The sequence below is a fragment of the Armigeres subalbatus genome, chromosome 2 (genome assembly GCF_024139115.2).
Source record: "Armigeres subalbatus isolate Guangzhou_Male chromosome 2, GZ_Asu_2, whole genome shotgun sequence".
NCBI lineage: Eukaryota > Metazoa > Arthropoda > Insecta > Diptera > Culicidae > Armigeres > Armigeres subalbatus.
This window is the reverse complement of record NC_085140.1, coordinates 244,037,492-244,061,575: the sequence shown is the minus strand read 5'-3', so window position 1 is coordinate 244,061,575 and position 24,084 is coordinate 244,037,492. Positions and strand designations below refer to the sequence as shown.

General features: G+C 39.5%; 1 protein-coding gene across 10 annotated transcripts in view; it reads right to left on the bottom strand.

The window, feature by feature from the left end:
- The window catches only part of LOC134212018 (dual oxidase maturation factor 1), a 317,312-nt gene that overhangs the window by 107,834 nt on the left and 185,394 nt on the right, over positions 1-24,084 (bottom strand). For all 10 annotated transcript variants that reach the window (XM_062689506.1, XM_062689499.1, XM_062689509.1 and 7 more), the window contains exon 4: positions 17,800-17,831. The gene's annotated coding sequence lies outside the window, so the exon portion shown is untranslated. The remainder of the gene's footprint in view (positions 1-17,799; positions 17,832-24,084) is intronic.

Genomic DNA, 24,084 nt, shown 5'->3' with positions numbered 1-24,084 from the left:
ATAACAATTCCGGACAGAAAGTCTGATTGGTTCGATCGCGAGGAACTATATCGAAATTCTACAAGTATTCTGTCTTTATTCTAAATCTCAGATCAGTTCACAAGCACCGGAGATGTTCCGGGGTTTCCGAGAGTATGTTAAAAATGCTTTTTGCTTCTGCGTGTCATCACGAGATGGGCCAAGGGCCGGCAATCTAGTTAATAAAGACAATAATAATAATAGTTCTGCATGTCATTTGATGTGATGTTTATTTTCATTGTATTTTATGCCATTTTCTTATGCTCCATATAAATAAAAAAATATTTGTATGGAAAAAATCTAACGGGGGTGGGAGGGGGTTTTGAAAAATCCAGAGAAATTGCTTACGTAATTAGTGCACGGCCCCACTAAACAACACAGTAAACCCCCGCTGATCCGACAAATGTATGGCCGGACTAATCCGACTGTCAAATCCATACAAATGAATCAAAGCAAAATTATAGGACAAATTTGAAAACTGACAGCATAATGTGATAAGAAAATTATTTTGAGCTTTTTAGTGGAATGTCTTCACTTTTCAATATTCATCCCTTCCTTCAACGTATGCGTACTTAAAATTGTTGATTTTTTTTTCTCTTAAGTTCATTTATTTGAAAATAATCTCAAAATACGCCTATTAGATGTGACAAAATTGAGCGTACAGCGATTTTTTTCCTATAAAATTTCTTATTATAAACACGATTAATGTATTTTAGTATTGTTTTCTCATGATTATATTTATAATAATAAACATCCGCTACTTAAACATTTCATTTATGTCATTCCTAACATTTGTCGTTTTCTCTGTATGTTTACATCTGTTTTCATCATTTACCGACTGAATACCGACAAATTTATCATATGTCTCGCTCGATTTCGATTATCTATCATATATAAGACACGATGCCGGTGAAATCCATATCTTAAAGCATCTATTTTGCTCAGCAGCATTGAATTGTTAAATAGCATTGTTTATACATCTTACTTGTTCGCCATTTTGATTAAAACATGGCTTAATTTCAAAACATTGAATGTTTAAGTAGCGGATGTTTATTATTATAAATATAATCATGAGAAAACAATATTAAAATACATTAATAGTGTTTATAATAAAAAAAATTATAGAAAAAAAATCGCTGTACGCTCAATTTTGTCACATCTAATAGGCGTATTTTGAGATTATTTTCAAATAAATGAACTTTAGAGAAAAAATTTCAACAATTTTATGTACGCATACGTTGAAGGAAGGGATGAATATTGAAATGCATTAAAAACAACCGAGCCAACCATTTAATTTCCTTTGAAATTTTCGAATGTAGTCAACTAATCCATACTGTACGCTCAATTTTGAGAGTGACTGTAGAATCTATATCAAAGATACATCTTGAGGTCTAAGTCAAGGTATAAGTCTGGCCAATTTTTAACAGAGTCAGGTGGTTCTGTAAAAGTGACATCACTTCAGGATGTATAGGACACATTCTTCGGACAGGTCCACCGGAGCACCAACTTTTCAAACTAAATTTTTGACATTATCTATGTGTTTCCCATATTTTCCAATACCTAATTCATCAAATAAAATATTTGATATGATAATAGTTTAGAGAAAAATAAGTTTTTGACTAACAATAAGTATAACTGATAATACTGAAGAGTGGCGGTTGTTTAGGCATATTTTCTCAAATTGACTGTAATTTGGGTTCTGATCCATCATTTTGCACTCTGTTCTCACCTATTCGAAGATGAAAAAGTATAGAATCAGTGCCCTATGAGAAATTCGATTTGAAATTGTAAGAAATATGAATTTTGACAAGGTGAAATCTGTCACAAAAAAGCGTTCTTACGTCAAGCCGGAATGTTTCATAGTCATATCCCGGACTTCTTTCACGGCAATGACCATATCTCTGCGTATACCTGACGGATTTTTGATGTGCAGTAAGTATTGATCGGAAAATTATTTCTAGTTTCTGGGAAAATCATAAAACAGGCGAAAGTAAACAGCACATAAAATTACTTGCTGAAAAAAAAAGTATTTTTAACATACTCTCGGATTTTTTCAAGCAAAGTTTTGCTGATATAAGTTTCGACGAAATTTTGCCTATCCTAACCTTTTGTCTAACCATTGCATGCTTAGAATTCTGCTGAACCGTACCAAGCGACAAAAAAATCACTAATAATTTTACATTAGATTACGTGCACGATACATGTTCATTTATTTAGCTCCCATTTATTTTTTATATTTACTACATTTATCACATTTACATTACATGTAATAGTTTCAAATAATCAAAGTTTCTCAGTAACAAAGGATTGTTTTTAACAAATACACACCTGAAAAGGTATGATTAAATTCGAGTTTCTAATTTGTGCATTAACTTACATAACGGGATGTAATGTTAGGCCTGGATGCAACGTTGGCTCATCACGCAAATTAATCAATAATTCAGCAATAATACATCGTTTTGTAGAGATATTTATCAATGCTTCTTTGAAAAAGTGTATCAAGCCGACTTTATTCATATTATGCAAGATTCATGCACTTATAACGCAATAAACCTGCGTGAAAAATTGCTTTGACTTGATTTGTTAGCAACCACTTAAGTAGGCAGGCAGAGCAAGAGATTTTTCTTTTACCCAATAAACTAGTTTTTGGAAAGGACTTACCTATTTTTGCACATTAGATGAACGGATAACAATCACACTATTTTAGCATCCATGTTAAATTCACTATTTTATAGTGACACAATTAACCAAAACTTTTTTGAACAATATTCGAACACTCGTTGCCAAAATTCGGCTTACGATTTTCACTTGAAGCAGCACATTATAATTGCCTACCTTACGGCTTATACAAACGATTTATCTCGCTTAACTTTTCAAAAGGTCCTAACTAACATTTTTTTCATTAATTAATTTGAGTACTGCAAGCAAAAGCTTTCATGTTGTTCTGTTGATTGCGCTATTCAAATTAAATCATGAAAAAATGTTACTTAGGACCTTTTGAAAAGTTAAGCGAGTTATAGTGAATAATGCACCAACATTTCATGGGCCGAAAAAGCATCCAACACCAGAGCCGAGATTAGGGAAATTGGCCGAAAAAAAACTTGGCCGAAAAAAAAACTCGCACAAAACTTTTAATAGATTTTTAACCATTATCCCTTATGCGGCCAACAAAAAAAACACACGTGGATGGCCGACAGGGTACCCGTGTTCCCATAAATTGATATTCTCATAACTTCAACAATTTTCAACCGATTTGGATAATTTTAACAGTTTTGGAAACAGAAACTCATATACTTTTTGCCCACTGACAAGCTTTACAGCTTATGGCCATGGTTATACAAGAAATCTTCGAAGTAAGGCTTAAGAGTCTACACGCGTAACCAAAGGCCATTCAACCAGTTTCAAATATGCTACAAGCTCTTTGCGCTTCTTAGAATTGAAGGTGTTCACAGTATATGCTTCGGGTAATGCAAAAATCTCTGAAATGAGGTCTTAGTCATCCAAGAAATCTCTGGAGTAAAGCCTAAAGATCTACTCGCGTAACCAAAGGCTTATTATGCAAATTCAAATACGGTACATGCTCTTTGTGGTACTTAGCATAGAATGTGTTCACAGTATATGTTCCGAGTCATCCAAGAAATCTCTGGAGTAAGGCCTTAAGGTCTACACTCGTAACCATGGGTCTATGGACTTGTCTCAAAAGTGGTACATGCTCTTTGCGCATCTTGAAATCAAATGTGATCACTACATATGTTCTGCGCTATCGAAGAAATCTCTCGGATAAGTCCTCTGGTGCCTTCATTGCATATGTTCATGGTCATCCAAAAAAAACCCTGGAAAAGGCCTTCAGGTCTACACGCGTAACCAGAGATCTTTTAGATTGTTTCAAAAGTGGTGCATGCCCTTTGTGGTCCATAGAAAAGAGCGCTTTCATTGCATATGTTGATGTTCATCCAAGAAAATCCTGGAAAAGGCCTTAAGATCTACACGCGTAACCAGAGATCTTTTAGATTGTTTCAAAACTGGTACATGCCCTTTGTGGTACATAGAATAGAACGCCTTTATTGCATATGTACATGGTCATCCAAGAAAACCCTGGAATAGGCCTTTAAATCTGCATGGGTACCCAGAGATCTTTCGGCTTGTTTCAAAAGTGGTATGTGCCCTTTATGGTACATAGAATAGAATACGTCCATTGCATATGTTTATGATCTTCCAAGAAAATGCTAGAATAGGCCTCAGGATCTTCACACGTAACCAGATACCTTTCGGATGGTTTCAAAAGTAGCATATGGCCTTTGTGGTGCATAGAATATACCGCTTTCATTGCATATGTTCATGGGTATCCAAGAGAACACTTGAACAATCCTCAAGAACTTCACGCGTAACCAAAGTTCTTTCAGCCTATTTGAATAGTTATACATGCCTTTTATGGTACGTAGAATAGAATGCGCCCATTTCAAATGTTCATGGTCATCCAAGAAAACCCTGAAGTAAGGCATTAGGATCTACACCAGAGATATATCAGGCTGTTTTAAATTTGGTACATGCCTTTGGGGCTCATGAATAAAATGCGTTCATGGCACATGCTAATGGTCATCCTAGAAATTGATGGAGTAAGACTTCTAGGCTTACACGAATATCTAGAGGGTCTTTAAGGTCACTCCTCACGGAATCCAAGTTTACGTCGATACGGAAGCAACGCACAACATTACACACACATTACGCGAGGACGTCTCTGATACCGTACGGGCTGTTTGTTGCTTCCTCTATAACACTGAATTTAACGTGTTGAAGACGTTTGAAAACTGTACAATCTGTGTAAAAGTCAAGTTTATTGAACGTTTTGTTAAAAAGTGCAATCATAAATAAATTGTTTCTCGTTTGGGCTCGTTTTTTCACGAAATATCCGTTTCTGAACAGCTGTTGCGTCGACCATTGCTTATAAAACCATGACAATGCATTGTGAGAAATGCTCTCTCGCTATCACCGAGACTGATCTCCATACGGTGTGTGAAGGGATGTGTGCTAAGAAATTCCACGCTGACTGTGTTGGTGTAACAGAAACTGATCTGTATGCTTTATCCACAAATATAATTTGGATGTGCAACACCTGCATGGATATGTTCTGCAAGATCAGGGAGCGAAGGAAATCGGATGCTGCCACTATAACCGAACCAATGGATGTCGCTACAAACACCGAACCATACCGCTCATTGGAAAGCGAAATTGATCAACTGAAACGTACCGTCGCTCATGTGGTCCAAACGCTTGCTGACATCGTCGAGAAACCAGCTACCGCCGCTCAGTGTTTGCATTCCACACCCATGTCTACCTATAGCCATCATGAATGTTCTAATGAGATAGCTTGCTCATCTCAATGTGCCGAGAAGGAAAGTGAAACGTTCTCGCTGTACTTATCTAACATCGATGCTTGCGCTACATAAAACGATGTACGGCTAATGGTATCCCGTTGCCTTGGCACTTCAATGACGACTTTTCATAATGTGGTTAAGCTTGTGCCGAAATGGAAGAATTTAAATGAAATGGATTATATATCGTTCAAGGTTGTTTTGACTATGGAACAAAAAGCATTGGCGCTAAATCATTCAACTTGGCTTAAAGGTATAAATTGCCGCGAATTTGTGACTAAAGTTAACGAAACTTGGAAACCATAGAAATGTAATTGTAAATGTGTCTGTTTGAATTATGTAACGTCTAAACTGCCCATGAACGCATATTTGTAACATTTGCATTTTTTGAGATTTTGAGTTAAGCTTATAATTCGTCTCCCGATGATGCCGTGATCTCCCTAAGAGGTCCATGTGCAGCTGTCTTGCAAGGACCATTGCAAAGTACCCTTGATAATCTGGCTGTTTGGGCCAGGCATTTAGGGATCGAGTTTTCACCGCAAAAAACTCAATTGGTTGTGTTTACTAAGAAGCGGTACCCCGCTCAACTGAAACTAAAGCTGTTGAAAGATGACATCAACCAATCTTTATCTTCTAAATACCTTGGGGTCTGGTTTGATTCCAAATGTACCTAGAAAACCCATATTGATTATTTGATAGATAAATGCCGAAAAAGGATCCATTTTCTCCGTTCTATCTCCGGAACTTGGTGGGGCGCTCACCCGGAAGACCTCATCAAACTATATAAAACGACTATTCTCTCTGTTTTAGAGTATGGCTCTTTCTGCTTCCTCTCAGCAGCTGATTGCCACCTAATCAATTTGGATCGAATTCAATATCGTTGTTTGCGTTTTGCTCTTGGCTGTATGCATTCAACGCATAACATGAGCCTGGAGGTGCTTGCTGGAGTCACTCCTTTAAAGCACCGTTACTGGGAGCTCTCACTTAGAATACTCATACACATCAAATCATTCGTATCAGCACAAAATGGCAGCTTTTCATCACATGATCCACAGGATGCAGACGATTCCCCTGAGCGAAGAAGGAAAAACGAAGGAGCTACAACACATCTTGGAAACAGCGAGGATAAACGGATACAAGGAAAGAACAATACAAGCAATCATCAGCAAGAAGCAGAGGAACCTACGGAAAAACGAACTGACAACACTGACACCGATCGATGAACCACTGAAGAGGGTATCGGTTCCCTATGATCGACACATCACCCACCAGCTACGCCATCGACTGAGGAAATTCGGCATCGATTTAGTATTCTCCAGCAGAAGCAATCAACTGAAGACACTGTTGGGCTCCACAAAGGATAGAGTAGAAATGTTAAATAAGGCCGGGGTTTATCAAATTAATTGTTCACAGTGTGATAAAGTATATGTAGGTCAAACAAAAAGATCGTTAGATGTAAGGTTCAAAGAACATATTGCAGAAGTAAGTAAGGCTAAGAGGGAAACTGATAAGGGATTAAATTATGAGTTTAGGTCTAAGGTAGCTGAACATGTATATCAGGAAAATCATTCAATTACGACATCAAACATTAAAATTTTAAGAAATGTCTCTTGGAAACTTGATGTTGCTGAGAGCTTGGAAATCTACCGACAGGTACAAACGCGGTTGTTGAATAAAGATCAAGGAAATGGTAGCTCCTGGCTCTTCAAGTTTATACCTAAGCATTAAGCGCATCAAGCGAGTAGAAATAAGCACCGTAGTAAGATAAGTACCTAGATAAATTATTATACCTACGCATAGTATAAATAGTGTAAGCTGCGATCATTTTCTTCAAGTCGAGTCAAGTACGAGACACTGAAGACGGCCTTACCTTTGAGGTCGAAATACGTATCTGTCAAGATACAATTAAGTGGTGGAATTCAATGGGATTGTCTAAACTCGTCTTATGACAGGTGAAAACATTCCACTAAAAAGCTCAAAATAATTTTCTTATTAGAATACTGATCAAATGTGGAACAAGTAACACACTTGTCTTAGAAAATTTCGATAATATGCTTGAACTGATTCGTCAGTCAAGATTCCTAAGGGTCTACCTCAACTACATATCGTCAGATCTATGTCTTCCGTGTTATAATCCACCCCGAGTTCACTTCACCAAAGACAGTTCCTCAATTGAATACGATCTGTCCATGAAACACGCTATTCAAGGAATACCAGATCATCTTCGAAATCTTTCCTTTCCCCCTATCTTTTCCGAAAAATATGGACATGTCAATTGCAACAACAGATTTTCCACTGATGGTTCCCACATTAACGGATCCACTGGCTTCGGTGTTTTCAATGAAAATTCAACCACCTTCCGAAAACTGTGTTCGGTTTATGTTGCTGAGCTGGCAGCAATTAACTTCGCTTTGGGGATAATTTCCGATCAGCCCGTAGACCATTATTTCATCTTCTCGGATAGTCTTAGTTCTATCGAGGCACTCCGGTCGATGAAACCTGTTAAGCACGCATCTTACTTTCTTGCAAACATAAGAGAGCAGATGCGTGATTTGGTCGAAAGATCATTCAAGATTACCTTTGTATGGGTCCCGTCCCATTGCCTAATCTATGGCAATGAGAAGGCGGACTCGCTAGCAAAGGTGGGCGCACAGGAAGGTGAAGTTTATGATAGACAAATCTCGAACATCGAGTTTTTCCCATTAGTCCGTCAGAGTACTCTTCAAAATTGGCAAATGAATTGGTCACACAATGAACTTGGACGGTGGCTATTTTCCATAGTTCCTAAAGTTTCTGCGCGAGCGTGGTTCAGAGGTGAGGACTTAAGCCGAGCCTTCATTCGCACGATGTCGAGGCTTATGTCCAATCACTATTCACTAAACGCACATCTCTATAGAATTAACCTGGTCGATAACAATCTATGTAGGTGTGGAGCCGGTTACGATGACATCGATCACGTAGTTTGGTATTGCACGGAAAATGGCGCCTCAAGAGAGCAACTATTGGATACCCTTGTGGCCCGAGGTAAACAACCCTTCCGGGAACTAAGAGGTGTTTTGGGAGATCGCGATGTGGTTTATATGCAGGCCATCTATGCCTTTCTTTACTCGTCTGACATCAAAGTCTAATACGTCAATTTTTTCTTTCTCAGTTTTTTTTCTTGTCTCTGTCTTATTGTTCCGTGTACCATGAAGCTCTGGCCATCCGGAAGATGCTCCCTGAAGAACCAAAACCCGAGCACGACGCTACGCCAAATCATACATGACGTCAAATACCCGGATGAGCAGTTGAAATACCTCAAACCTAAATCCCAACCCCGTCCATCACCAAATTACGCAATCTAACCTTGAGTCGCCACGAGTATCTTGGTCTTTGTCCCTTTCCCTTACTAACTGTTGATAATAAGATGATATCGATTGTAAATATCATTAAGAGTCTCGGCTCCGTTAAGTGTTATACACGCCTGAGCCTGTCAAATAAATACAATAGATAAAAAAAAATAATTCGTCTCCAAACTGTTGATTCTTTCAGTTGGACATATGCAATCAGAAGGTTTGTTCTGAAAATCTTGAAAAAACTACCAAGTTGTTTTGTAACATTGAGCAAAGTGACCGCATAACAGTAACACCGGAGAATGTTGTCGGCTGTAGGGCTTGTGTATCAAGCAAAAAATTCCGCAATTAATTCCTGCTCAAGTACCAAGTAATGTAAATGTTGCTACCAAAGAAATCAGCTAGAAAAGGTTTTTATGTAATTTTTAACATTTTTTTGAAAATCGTTTGGATTTCCATACTCATGCGTATCTCAAACATTATCCTTCCATTTCTCCCAAGCCTACTTTTGTCGATTGTTACAAATATGCGATCGTGGGCAGTAAAAAGGATAATGAAGTTTTGTTTTTGTAGTTATTTGTAAGTTGCTCAAAAATATTGATGTTTGTGTGATGTGCAATTATGAAATCTGTTATTAATCTGTTGTTATTGAATTGATGAAATCAGTTATTTATGAATGCTATTATTTCCTAGTTATAAGATATTCAATAAGACCATGTTCGGTCAGTTGGATCTAATAAAATACAAATACAAAATACAAATACAACTGTCATTTTTATTATTTCACGGATGCTGCGACGCAGCAAAGCTAAATCAATAAAAATGACAGTTGTGCGCCGCCTCCGTATCGATTGGTGTGCCCCCGAAAACGCGAGCACTTTGAAACTTGGATTCCGTGAGGAGTGTCCTTAATCTAATTTTAATATGGTACATGATCTTTGCGATATTAGCCCGTTTTTTCCCTCACGTTCTCGGCGTGAAGTTGTATCGTTCCAATTTATTTACATTTTGCATTTCCAAAGAATAGACAACTTCATATTAGTGATATGAATGAAGTTTGTATACTACCTGGAACCAACAACAACAAGACAACAATAACTACTTGGAATGCTAATATATCAAGATGAGGTTTCACATCTTGTTTATTCTTCAATAACTGCCCAGAGCTAATGACAACAACTTGAACTACTTGAAATGCAAACATATACCAATAGCCTTCCGTTCGTGGGTTGATCTGCAGATCATTCCTATATGGAGTTCATAGACTACCTAGTACCATGGGAAAAACAAAATACAAACATATACCAAAAAGGGGTCTCACAACTTGTTTATTTTCAAATAACTGCCTCCATTAAAGAGGTTGATCCATCGACCTTGACTCTATTTCATAGAATACCTGGAGCTCAAGACAACAACAAGAACCATTACGGAGATTGATCTACAGAACTTCGGTGGGGTTTGATCCCACGAAACCAGTACGCTAGACAGGTGTTTTCCCTACTAAGCTACGAAGGACCTCCGTTGTCCTCCGCAGCTTAGCGGGTACTGATGAAACCAAATTCACAGCACCGGACATGTTGCCGAACTCTCGCAATACATTCTCAGAACTAACTCTCTCATATATGTTTTTGTACAATGCCAACCAAGTAGGATGAGTATTTAGTATTATCTGGCTCCTACACACTTGCTTCATCACCAACGGCGCTTGATGAAGTAGGGTTGTTTGAGATTGTGCCAGTTGGTCGTCAGATCCCAACCCGACCACATAAGCGAAGAGAGATCGTGGAGTTCGTAGACTACCTGGAGCCCACGACAACAATAAGAACTACATGGAATACAAACATATACCAAGAAGAGGTCACACAACTTGTTTATTCTTCGATAACTGCCTCCATTGCGGAGATTGATCCGAAGATCTTGACTGTATGGAGTTTGTAGACTACCTGGAACTCACGACAACAACAAGAACTACATGAAATACAAACATATACACAGAAGGGGCCACGCTACTTGTTTATTCTTCGATAAACGCCTCCATTACGGAGATTGTTCCAAAGACCTTGACTGTATGGAGTTCGTAGACTACCTGGAACTAACGACAACAATAAGAACTACATGAAAAAAAAAACATATAACAAGAAGGGGTCACAAAAAATGTTTGTTCTTCAATAACTGCCTCCATTGCGGAGATTGATCCGAAGATCTTGACTGTATGGAGTTTGTAGACTACCTGGAACTCACGACAACAACAAGAACTACATGAAATACAAACATATACACAGAAGGGGCCACGCTACTTGTTTATTCTTCGATAAACGCCTCCATTACGGAGATTGTTCCAAAGACCTTGACTGTATGGAGTTCGTAGACTACCTGGAACTAACGACAACAATAAGAACTACATGAAAAAAAAACATATAACAAGAAGGGGTCACAAAAAATGTTTGTTCTTCAATAACTGCCTCCATTACGGAGGTTGATCCACCGACCTTGAATCTATGAAGTTCGTTGACTACCTAGAGCCCACGACATCATCCAGAACTACTTGGAATACAAACATATGCCAAGAAGGGGTCACACAACTTGTTTATTCTTCGATAACTGCCTCCATCACGGAGATTGATCCGAATACCTTGACTGTATGGAGTTCGTAGACTACCTGGAACTCACGACAACAACAAGAACTACATGAAAAACAGATATATATCAAGAAGGGGTCACACAACTTGTTTATTCTTCAATAACTGCCTCCGTTACTGAGGTTGATCCACAGATCTTGACTCTATGGAGTTCGTAGACTACCTGGAGCCCACGACAACAACAAGAATTACTTGGAATACAAACAAATACCAAGAAGGGGTCACACAACTTGTTTACTCTTCGATAACTGCCTCCATTACGGAGATTGATTCGAAGACCTTGACTGTGTGGAGTTCGTAGACTACCTGGAGCTCACAACAACAACAGGAACTACTTGGAATGCAAACATGTTTTAAGAAAAGGTCATTGGATGACCCGGAACATATACTGTGAAAGCATTATATGCTAAGCACCATAAAGAGCATGTACCGTTTTTGAGTTTACACGATAGACCTTTGGTTACGTTAGCAGACCATAAGATCTTATTCCAGGGATTTTTTGGATGACTTAGGCCTTACTCCAGCGGTTTTTGGAGACCTAGAATATATACTGTGAACACCGACTATTCTAAGAAGCGCAATGAACATGTAAAATATTTGAAACTGGTTGATAATCCTTCGGTTACGTGTGTAGACTCTTAAGCCTTACTTCAAAGATTTCTTGTATAACCATGGACAAAAACTGTAAACCTTGACAATTGGCAAAAAGTATATGAGTTTCTGTTTCCAAAACTGTCAAAATTATCTAAATCGGTTGAAAATTGTTAAAGTTATGAAAATATCAATTTATGGGAACACGGGTACCCTGTCGGCCATCCACGTGGTAAAAAAAAACCGATGCCACTCCCCACGTCCCTCCTCACTGTATCAACGTGATTTTCTCACAGATGCTACATTTTATGGAGTTCTTAGATGTCACCGAGTTTCAGCGTTCAGCTATAAAAAATTCATTAAAATATCATTACTTGAATTTGAAAAAGGAACACGGGTACCCCGTCGGCCGCATAAGGGTTATTGTTGTTTTTTACTACTTAGCGTAATAACCAAAAGTAAGAAGCCGTTTGGTGGCATAATTTCGGTTAGATCCTCAATATATGAATATTTTAATCGATAAATGTGTTCAATCACAGCATAATAGGCTAAGGTTTGAGCCATATACCCCATATGCAAAAAATGCTGACTGAATAAGTTAAATGGAGCCCGGAGACGAACCAGCCTCGGGATGAAAGTCTCCCTAATAATGACACACAAAAAATGAAATGGCGCGCGATCGGACGTGTTTTTGGTATGATGCAGACCATTTGCGAAATCCGAATTTGTGGTTCTGTTTTCAGCGGTTGGTGAATAAGTGTGCGATGCTCTTATTTTATGCTAACGCCGAAATTACAGGTACTCAAATATGTGTCAGACATTAGACAGTCAGAATGAATGCTTTGTTATCAGTAACATGTACATTTAAACTTGTTTAGGAATGTGTTGACTCAACACTGTTGAGTCACTCCAAAAGTTGAGTAGTCATAACAAAGTGTACGTGTATTGTATTCCTGATCTTTGAAGGTAATGAACAAGCTAATATGCTGGCAAGACATGGTTCATCTCGACAATTCATAGGTCTAGAACCATTTTGTGATGTATATGCGTTTCATTTTAGAATGGAACTCAAATCTTGGGAACATTCTAAAACAGAGAACATCTAGAAAAACATTTTGATTGCGAGACAGTTTCAACGTTTCATCACACCAAACGTGTTTATCACTCGCAAAATTTAAGATCATTCGAAAAAAGATTTTAATACATATATAGTTCTTATAACAGGCCATTGTCCGAGCCGATATCATTTGATATCACCGTAAGGAAAACTTCAAGATGATGTATGTCGTTGCTGTGGATTTAATGGAGATGACTCGGAACATCTGTTATGCCATTGTTCGAAAATTTTTAGAAAAAGAACATACGGTTCTCCAACAGAGGGCTGATAGAATCTTCTGAAGTTTGGAAAACAAGTCCCAATATGGTGATTTGGTGATACGATTCATCAGAACTATAATATCGTATTGGGAAAACGCTGGTAGTCAAGGTGATGCAATTACTCTACATGGGGTAACAGTTCTGATAGTCGTGGGTGTTCCTATAGTTGTGGTAGTACTGTTTTCAGAGAATAAACAAATTAAACGCAGTAACCAACATCACCGGTCAATTAGTTGACCTGTAATAACACGATAAAAACAAAAATAACATTGGAATTTCATTTAAACCGGTAGTGTCTTTAAAATACCTATTTTTTTCCTTTGTCCCAATAGCTAAAACCTATTGAATTCGCAACTATAGGAACATGAATAACAAAATACCACACTATTGGAATACTGTACCAATAATTGGAGGAATGATTTCAGGTAAACATTTTGATGCAATTATGGCATGCTTTGAAGATAAGGAGCTTTCGGATGCACTCTCAAGGGAAAGGAAATTAGTATGGATTAGTTGTAATAGAAAAATTAGTATTGGAATGTGCTTAGTTCCTCCACTATTGGGTCTTTTACCCTAGTATTGATGCGTCAACTTGATATAGCTACATCAAAAAGGGCATATATGGTGATAGGGGTCTTGCGTGTAAAGGCGTAGTATTGCAAATCCGGAGATGTCGAGCTCAATTCTCCGTCCGGTTTAGGATGGGGTTTTGTTGTTTTTCAGCTGTCTTATCTCGTCCTGGATTTCCGGAAGAGCTGAAGCCTAGTTTTCTGCCACATCCCCATTCAGGTGCTCTTCAAAGTGCTGCAGCCACATTTTCATCACATGCCATGCTGCATTCTTCTACTCCATTAATTGCTCACATTCGCCGTCATACCAGTCGTTTCCCTGATTCCGGGCTACTGTGCCAAGTGCAAGTGCGGTGCTACCAATGGCGGATCGAATATTTCTCCAGTCATTTTCAAGAAAAACTGCGCCTAGCTGCTCTTCCGGAGTGCCACTTCCAGCTGCTGCGCGTAGTCTTGGGTTAGTCTACCGTCTTGTAGCCGCCCAATGTTAGGCGGCGGGGAACGACTTCGACGCATGTTGGGGAAGATCCATCAATTACGTAACGCAAAACTTTCAACCTCCCCTCCCCCACTATGTCACACTTTTTGAATGAATCATTTAAAAGTTTTGTATGGATTGGTACATGTCGAGCGAAACCCCTCCAAGCATTACTTAATTTATGGATGTTCCCTTGTACACCGTCGAGAGTTTTGAGCGTAGGCATACTGCAACGAGGTGGTGGTCGGAATTAATATTCGCACTGTGATGGGTGCGGAGTCGGAGTCGGAGAAGAATTTACCGTCGATTAGAACTTGGTTTTCCGCTTCTTGATTGGGTGGTCTCCATGTGTTCTTGCCGCCGATGAACATCCATCCATTATATGTCTGCTCCAGCTGTGCATAGAACGCTTCTTTCTCGTTGTCGTTGTCTCGGTCGCTTTTGTACTGGGCAGTGCACGTTGATGCTGCTATAGTTGCAGGAACAGCATTTTATACTCAGCCTGTACATCCTTGCGCTAATTGGCTGCCTCCCAATCACGCGTTGGCGCATCTTGTTCAGCACTATGAAGCCGGTTCCCAGCCGTTGGTGGTGTCACAGCTTGTAGCGGCCAAAATGGCGGCTAGCATTCCGCGGCTTGTTCCCAGACTCTTTGCAAACAAAATGGCTTATGCGCCACCTCCGAAGAGGACCACTTGTCTTTTTCTACGATGCCCGGCTAGATACTGACCGAAAGTCAGCTACTGAATTCTTGGAGATAAACGGGAACAAGCAAGCATTCTAATTCCGACCCGAATGACCTGGAAACACCGACAATCGACACCTATCTAGCATAGCTCACAAATTCCACCAGATAACCGAATTCCCTCAACACGACCTAAGTTCGTTATCATCACTGGCAGAAATTCCCCAACCTCTTCACCCTCATTCCACTTTGGAAGCCGGATAGACCAGACATTACACGGACAAACTAAAACTACCTGAACGTGAAACACACTTAAACTTTCTTAACCATCACTAATACATGTTTTTACGGAAACAAAGACTTTATCAACGACGTTTATTTAACGGATTACTTAACCTAGGTATTTACAACGGTCATTCCGACCGGCCGGCTTAATTTCCCCTGTTCACATCTAGCTACCTAACGTGTGTGGTTTTTGCCTACTCTAGCTAATATTGTGTGTCTGTGCTAAGGTGCTTGCATGCAAGGTTTTCTACTCACGGTATTTCGGGGCTTACGCTTTCAAGTTCCCTTTTGCGCTTCCTACGACAACGACGACGGCGATGGCTGCCACTGGTGATGACTCGTTGATCTTCAACCGAGTTTCACGTTCACGCACGGTTTTGGTGGTTTTCTCGTGCCGTGAACTTATTGGCTGGGCGAATGATGATCGGAACAGTCGCCTGGAGTGCGTTGAGGGCGTTCACGACTCCCTTCCGGCCTCAAACCGCCGGGAAACTTTGCTTCCAGAGCGTAGAGCGTAGAGCGTAGAGCGTAGCGGCTAGCTTTATCGTCTGCGCTTTGTGCGGTATTTTTGGGTTGACTCTGAATGAAATAGCCGTAGCTTGCGCTAGGCTTTGAACTCTGACACTACAGTTCAACACGCACAACTTTTGCCGCACAAACTTCGATATCTAGCTAGGGTAACAATTACACCACGGAAACTACAACAACTTCGGGATCCTTCTTCTACCACGGTCTGGGACAAAGCGGACGAGACTATTTCTGAAATCCCTCAGATTAAACTGTCACGGTATGGTTTTAGGAAACGGAAACCCAATGGTCTCCGCTTACTATATTCGAGAGATATCAGTTGTAGCTATGTCCTTTTGCTTTCGAATCGAAATTAGTTTACTCATCTCATTCCGTTATCGTGTTAGTTGCCTTTCAGTGTTCTCAATCCAGGCAACGAGAGCATACGGATAGTGATTCTCGAATCGCTTCGCGCATTAACCTTGCGTAGCGGGATACCTATTTACGCTTCGAAAGTTGTATGCAATTTCCAAGTATTGTGCGTTGTGTGGTAATTTAGTTTGTTTAATTGTGTTTCGCGTTTCTATGTTCATGTAATTTACTACTTTTAAGATTTTTTATATAATATTTACATTTATTTAGAATGCTTAAGCAAAACAATAATAACAGGAAAACAAATAACTAGTAAATAAATAAATAACAAAAACGGCTACTGTTACAAGCTGTGGTGGAAGGTAGTCGCTCGATGCTCGCTTTTCCACAACTTTCTGTCCTGTCCAAAAAATTTCAGACAGCACCACGTCGTCGAAGTTGCGGGGATGTAATTCATCGTAGATTAGCCTGCCGCAACTTTCAAAACCTAGCGACTTGCAGTTCCATGTTCCAAGCTTCCAATCTTGATCTTTTATTGATCACCTGGGCCTTTGCCGATTATATAGAGTATTATATCTTATTTCGTTCATAATTTGTGGTTTGAAAGGCGGCTTATTGGGCCTGCGCAAACCTTCTGCCTCGTCGGTCTGTTTAGTGTCCCACCTAACACCAGGACTTGGACTTGAGCGCTTGGAGCGGTACATGGTCGCTTTGGCGGAGCCTGCTTGCGCATATACATGCAGAAGTTTAACAGAGTCCTATGTCAAACCACACCCTAGGCAGGCACTACGACTCGCAGTTGGCCCGGGAAGAGATCGTCAGGCCCTTGGACATAGTCCCTGCTGCCATCGCCAATCCGGAGACAGCGAGTTCAGCCTAGGATGTTTTCGGTAGGTATTCTCGGCACCCTGGGGTATAGTGTATCTTTTCCCATATAAACTACATTTTACTCAAAATTTGCAGCAGCAAAAATTTAAGGCAATAAATGATTTTGATTTTCTCATAAAGGTGTGATCTACCTTAGACCACCTTAGAGAACATACATTCAGGTTGAAACAAAATTTCTCTCAAAACATGTGTAAATAATCAAATCTCATATCAACGCCTCCATTGAAATTTAAAACCTAATTATCACAACGCGACGGCGCTGGTATACTTTTGCACCCAACACGACGCTAGTGCTCAGCGGCACATCTAGTGCGCTGAATCAGCACAAGATAACAGCGAAATTGCAGATTATTTCAACGTTCCACAAAATCTAGTGAGGGGAGCTTCAACGTCTGATCTCTGTGTCTAGCGAAACTACCATATTCTCTAGTTGGATTTGGCGAGTTTGGTTGTTGATTCATTATGGGTTTTTCAATTCATGCTATTCATGTATCGGTGTTGGCATAAACAGTTTTAAATTCGATTTTTATTTTATTTTAATGGCACCTGTCCTACAAAATAGAACTAAAATTATTGAAATACTCATTTCTCCTTAACTCTTAAATGTCTGGTAAGTATAACTGCTAATTGAATAACAATCTAAATTAATCAGCAGATTTAGTTGCTTGATTGTTTCACAGACTCACCTCACTGATGATTGTTTGTTATCCGTGCGTATCTGTAAAAAGAAAAAAAAAGTTCAATGATTTGTTTTATGGCAAACATATATTATAATATTTCTTAATCACCAGCAAATAGAAATCAATTCCCAGCTGTGATAATTGAAGCACATGTATTGACATTTATTGCTAGACGAACTCGGTCTAAAGCTTACCGCTTCTTTCTTATAAGCCAGCGGTTCTCAACCTGGGGTACATGTACCCCCGGGGGTACCTTCGCTGGTCCTAGGGGGTACCTCGGACAAAAATGCGTAATGGCGGACGTATTACAATTACAATCAAAACTTATTGATAAAGTTTTGGCAATTTTGTATTTTTCATTTCAAAACTTTGTCTTGTACAAAACATGGACCATGCATTATTTTTTCTCAGACTAAGGCCGGGGTGGTCTGTGCAGTGCATAAATGTGTTCTCCATTCAGATCGGTCCATGGCTACATGTCGCCAACCACGCAGTCTGCGGAGGTTCCGCAAATCGTCTTTCACCTGATCACCTTGCTCGCTGCGCACCTTGGCTTCTTGTTCCCGTAGGATCTTTCAATAGGCTCTGAAGCCTCCTTTCAAGAAGGTCGGAGGCCTCCTTTCGAAAAGCTCGGAAAACTACTTTCAAGAGGCTCGAAAGCCTCCTTGCAAAAGGCTCAGAAACCTATTTCCAATAGGCTCAGAAGCCTCTATCCAATAGGCTCGGAAGCCTCCTTGCAAGAGACCTGAAAGCCGTCTTCCAAGAAGCTCGGAAGCCTGTTTTCAAGAGGTTGAGAAACCTTTTTTCAAGAAGATGGAAGCCTTGTTTTAGGACGCCCGGAAGTCTACTTCCAAGAAGCTTGGAAACCGTATTTTTAAAGGGTCGGAAGCCTTCTTTCAAAAAGCTTGGATGACTCGGAGGCTCCTTTCAAGAGGCTTGGAAGAATCCTTTGGAGAGGCCTGGAAGCCTCGCTTTGAGAGACCCGGAATCCTCTTTTCAAGAGGCACGGAAGCCTTCTTTCAAGAAGGTCGGGAGCCTTCTTTCAAAAAGCTCAGAAGACTCCTTTCAAGAGACTCGAAAGGTTCTTTTCAAAAGGCTCGGGAAGCCGGACTGAAAGCCGTCTTGCAAGAAGCCCGGAATCCTGCTTTCAAGAGGCTGGGAACCTTCTTTTCAATAACCCGGTGTTGAACTTAATCTAGAAATAATAAAACACCTTAATAAAGAATAAAATTTAAAAAAAAATTCAATAGCCTGGGAACCCTCCTTTCAACAGGCCGGAAGCCTATTTTCAAGAGGCCGGGAGCCTTGTTTTAAGACGCCCGGAAGTCTACTTTCAAGAACCTTGGAAGCCGCCTTTTAAAAGGGTCGGAAGCCTTCTTTCAAAACGCTTGGATGGCTCCTTTCAAGAGGCTCGGGAAGCTCCCTTCAAGACGCTCGGAAGCCTTTTTTCAAAAAGCTCAGAGGACTCCTTTCAAGAGGCTCGAAAGGTTCTTTTCAAAAGGCTCGGAAAACTCCTGTCAAGAGGCTCGGAAGCCTACTTTCAAGAGGATCAGAAGCTTGCTTTCAAGAGGATCAGAAGACTCTCTCCAGTAGGCTCGGAAGCCTCCTTTCAAGAGGCTGGGAAGCTTCTTTTCATCAGACTGGGAAGCCTCTTTTCAAGAGGCCAGAAGCCTTGTTTTAAGACGCCCGGAAATCTATTTTCAAGAGGCTGGGAAAGCTCCTTTTAAGAGGTTCGAAAGCCTCCTTTCAAGTGGCTCAGAAGCCTCTATCCAATAAGCTCGGAAGCCTCCTTGCAAGAGGCCTGAAAGCCATCTTCCAAGAAGCCCAGAAGCCTGCTTTCAAGAGATTGGGAAACCTCTTGTCAAGAAGATGGAAGCCTTGTTTTAGGACGCCCGGAAGTCTACTTCCAAAAAGCTTGAAAGCCGCATTTTTAAAGGGTCGGAAGCTTGTAAGCCTTCTTTTAACAGGCTTGGAAGCCTATTTTTAAGAGGTACGGAAGCTTACTTTTAAGAATTCAAGGGCTTGGAAATGTTCTTTCAAGAGACCTGGAAGCCTGCTTTCAGGAAGGGGTACCTCAATTAATGCAATAGTTAGAAGGGGTACCTCTCAAGAAAAAGGTTGAGAACCGCTGTTATAAGCAGATAGTCATGGATTCAATACCAGTCTCGTATCTTTCCTACACAGTTAAAAAATCTTAAAATTACACGCAATGGACATATTTGAATGTAATTTTACAGTAAACTTCGTCTTGTACACAATAATTAATGCATGCTCCATAGTAACGACGACCAGTAATGTTTACACGTGATGGAAAAATCAGTAGAATCGAACGGAACCTTTTTGTTACATTACAGCGCGGGAATATATTTACAGTACTTTGTATTTTTATCTTAGTTCTTTCAGTGTTTCATTCGTTTCTTTGTTTCATTCGAAACAAAGCCGCCAGGAAAGATTCTGACTGTTGTAAATTGCGTTGCTCCCATATAAGAGATTAGTCCCAAATCAATATATGTGTATGGAACAGACGAAGTGTATGTGTATGTGTAAGGAACACAGATGGAAGTGATGCTACTCTCATATATAGTGTACGCTTCTGCCACCTATAGCATTACGACTTTGGTTTAAAAAAAAAGATTTAGATTAGAATTCTTGGGTAGCGTGTCGGGTGTAATGAATGGAAAATTCAACACAAAATCTTCAAAACGACTTATCTGCTTTTGTAAACAAAGAATAAAACTTCGATTTGACGACTTGGATAGCGCTCCCACGAAAACCAACACCATCAACACGTAGGTGAAGGCTTCAGCTACCTGTTGATGGTATTGGTTTGCGTGGGAGTGCTATCGAACTCGTCAAATCGACGTTTGAATCTTTGTTTACAAAAGCAGATAAGTCGTTTTGAAAATTTGGTACTTTTTTTTTTTTTAATTCTTTATTATAGTGTTTTTTTAATTTTAAAATTAAGTTCAACACTTAAATTTGGTATTGGATTATTAGGCGTTGCTCCAAATGAACGGAATGTTTTGCCACTTTTCACGAGACGATATTTTATATTTATATAAGAAGTAGATGAAGTTGAATCGGCAGTGGATGAAACGGATACGGAAGCTAATGAGGATTTTTCACCTGAGCAAACGGAAACTCCAAACCCTTGTGGGCTACAGAAAAATTAAAACCTACAGTAATAGCAAAATATTAGGTACTGATGGTGAAATACTCTCTATTCTGTTTATCGGCACAAGCTTAAGAACCAATGATATCGATGTTATTTTGCTAATACTTCATCGTAGTAGGCTTTGGAACATTTTGTTGATTGGCAAGTAGTCGAATAACATATGGTCAAATAATTTCGTCGGAAGGACGTTCAGTCAAAGGGACAATTGGTCGAATCGTCGAATGGAAATGGTTTTCTTGTTCTTTTCATTGAGATCTTTCCAGCCTTATAAATCTGCTGGTCCGAACGGAATTACACACTACTCCTACGGTTATGGAACGCTTAACGACTTTCTCAACATTCAATTATTTCTAACACGCCACAAAATCAACCAATATTAGATATTAGCACATGAAAACCATCCTTAGGATCTAAGCTTTCGATCCGCTATGTGATATCCCATCCAAATTTTGCCGTGGTCACAATTATGGAATTGGAACACTGATAAATTCAAATGTTTTCGAATAAATCATATTTAAAGCATTTTAGGCATGTCTTCTTCTTCTTATAGGCATTACAACCCCACACTGGGACAGAGCCGCCTCGCAGCTTAGTGTTCATTAAGCACTTCCACAGTTATTAACTGCGAGGTTTCTTAGCCAACTTACCATGTTTGCATTCGTATATCATGAGGCTAACACGATGATACTTTTATGCCCAGGGAAGTCGAGACAATTTCCCATCCGAAAACTGCCTAGACCGGCACCGGAAATCGAACCCAGCCACCCTCAGCGTGGTCTTGCTTTGTAGCCGCGCATCTTACTGCACGGCTAAGGAGGGCCCCAAGGGCCCCATTTTAAGCATGTGAAACTGTCAAAACTATGATGGATTGCTAGGTAGATATTGGAGGTGAACTAGCCTTGGGGTAAAAACCTCTTTAATAAAGATTATAATAATAATATCTAATATTGCTGATAGAAAGTCATTTTCCATTGGAAATAGTGAATTTGATTGTGAAATTATTACTTTTTGGCAAAAGTGTTCCATAATTGTGGGTGTTCCATAATTGTGGGGGGAGTGGTACCAGCAATGCTTCAAAACGGCGAAGCAGTGCTGATTCCGAAGTTAATTGAGATTTTTAAAGCGAGTCTCAACTATATTCCATCATCCTGGAGACAAGTAAAAGTTCATTCATTCAATCATTCAGAACTATTAACAGAACTATTAAAAACTATGGAAAAGGTGTTGAGTGATTTGATATAATCAAATTACATGATTAAATATCCACTGTTTAAGTTCCAGTTTGCTTACCAGTCAGGAGAGTCAACAACTACGGCACTCCATACAGTGGAATCTTAAGTGGAAAAAGCGCTATCGGCAAAAGAAATAGCACTTTGTTCTTGCTTGGATATTGAAGGAGCTTTCGATAACGCTTCTTATTCGTCAATGGATTGTGCAATGAAGAAAAGAAACCTCGACACGAACATTATTAAATGGCTTCACACCATGCTTGCAAAAAGAAAAATCTCTTCAGAGCTGGGAAGTTCGTCACTTACAGTATGAGTAACAAAAGGTTGCCCTCGGAAGGGGTCCTCTCACCAATAATGTGTTCCTTAGTTGTAGACGATCTTCTAGGAAGCTGAGAAGAAAAATGTTTCGAGGTTATAGGATTTGCTGATGATATTGTCATCCTTGTGAGGGGAAAATTTGACAATATCATTTCAGAGAGAATGCAATGGGCTATAAAATGTATACATTCATGGTGTATTCAGGAAGGCCTTAGCATCAATCCTTCAAAATTGTACCATTCACTAGGAGAAAAAAAAATCTAAAAGGTTTAACGCTTGGAGGACTAAAAATTCAACTTAGTGAACAGATCAAATACCTGGGAGTCATACTGGATTCCAAACTAAACTGGAATGCTCATATTGAGTGTGCAATCGGAAAGGCAACCAGTGTCTTCTGGATTTGCTCTAAAACATTTGGAAGATTTGGATTTGCTCTAAAACATTTGGGGCTTAAGACGTAAAAGGATTAATTGGATCTATACTTCCATTATTCGTCAAAAACTGACATACGCTACTCTTGTAAGGTGGCCAAAAACAAAAGAGGCTACTGCACAGAAGAAGCTGACAGTTAGTGTCCATTGCTATAACGGGAGCAATGCGTAGCACTCCTTCAAAATCGTTAGATGCAATTCTAAATCTGCTACCGTTGCATGAATTTGTCCAGTTAGGAGTGGAAAAGAATATGCAAAAGTTCAAACGTTTAAGGTATTCAAGTCAGGAGAGTTGAGCCAGTGATGAATATTAATGTAGACTGGATGAAAACTGGGAAGAACTATGACATTCCTTATAACATATGTGAACCATCACGTACGGTTTGGGATGTTGGAGGTCCCACTGTTCGGGACGGTTTCATAAAATTCTATACAGATGGCTCAAAAATTGGAACAAAAACGGGAGTAGGAATCTTCGGTCCTGGTATGCCAAGAAAACTCTATTATTCTTCCATTTACTTCCACTATTAACTTTTTATGTATCAACAATCAGATACGCATTTCGTTTCCTACTTGGAAACTTCTTCAGTGTTTGTTATCGACTGAAGAAAAACATTGCTCATTAACTTTAAATATGGTGTGTAGGTAGAACTGTAGGTAAAAATTAGGGCATGTCGCTTGTACCGATTCGTCGTCGTCCCGTGGGTAGTAATCTAAACAGCCAGGTATATCCGTTTCCTTGATCTTTGTTAAGTAAGTTTATTTGTTTTTGTTTGTAAATTTCTAAGCTTTCCGCTACGTCAAGTTTCCAAGGATTTTGTATTTGTCTGAGAAGTGATATGTTGTCTTTGGTTAATTGATGATCTTCGTTAAATATATGTTCGGCTACTTTAGATTTGAAATGATAATGTATACCTTTTTCAGTGTCTTTGTTTGCTTTAGTTACTTCTGCCAAATGTTCTTTGAACCTCGTGTCTAGTGTTCGTTTTGTCTGTCCTATGTAGATTTTGTCACAGTGTGGGCATGATATTTTATAAACTCCAGATTTTCCTAATGCGTCAACGGGGTCTTTTGTGCTTCCAAGTAGTGTCTTCAGTTGGTTGTTCCTGCTACTGAAAACTAATTCGATACCAATTTT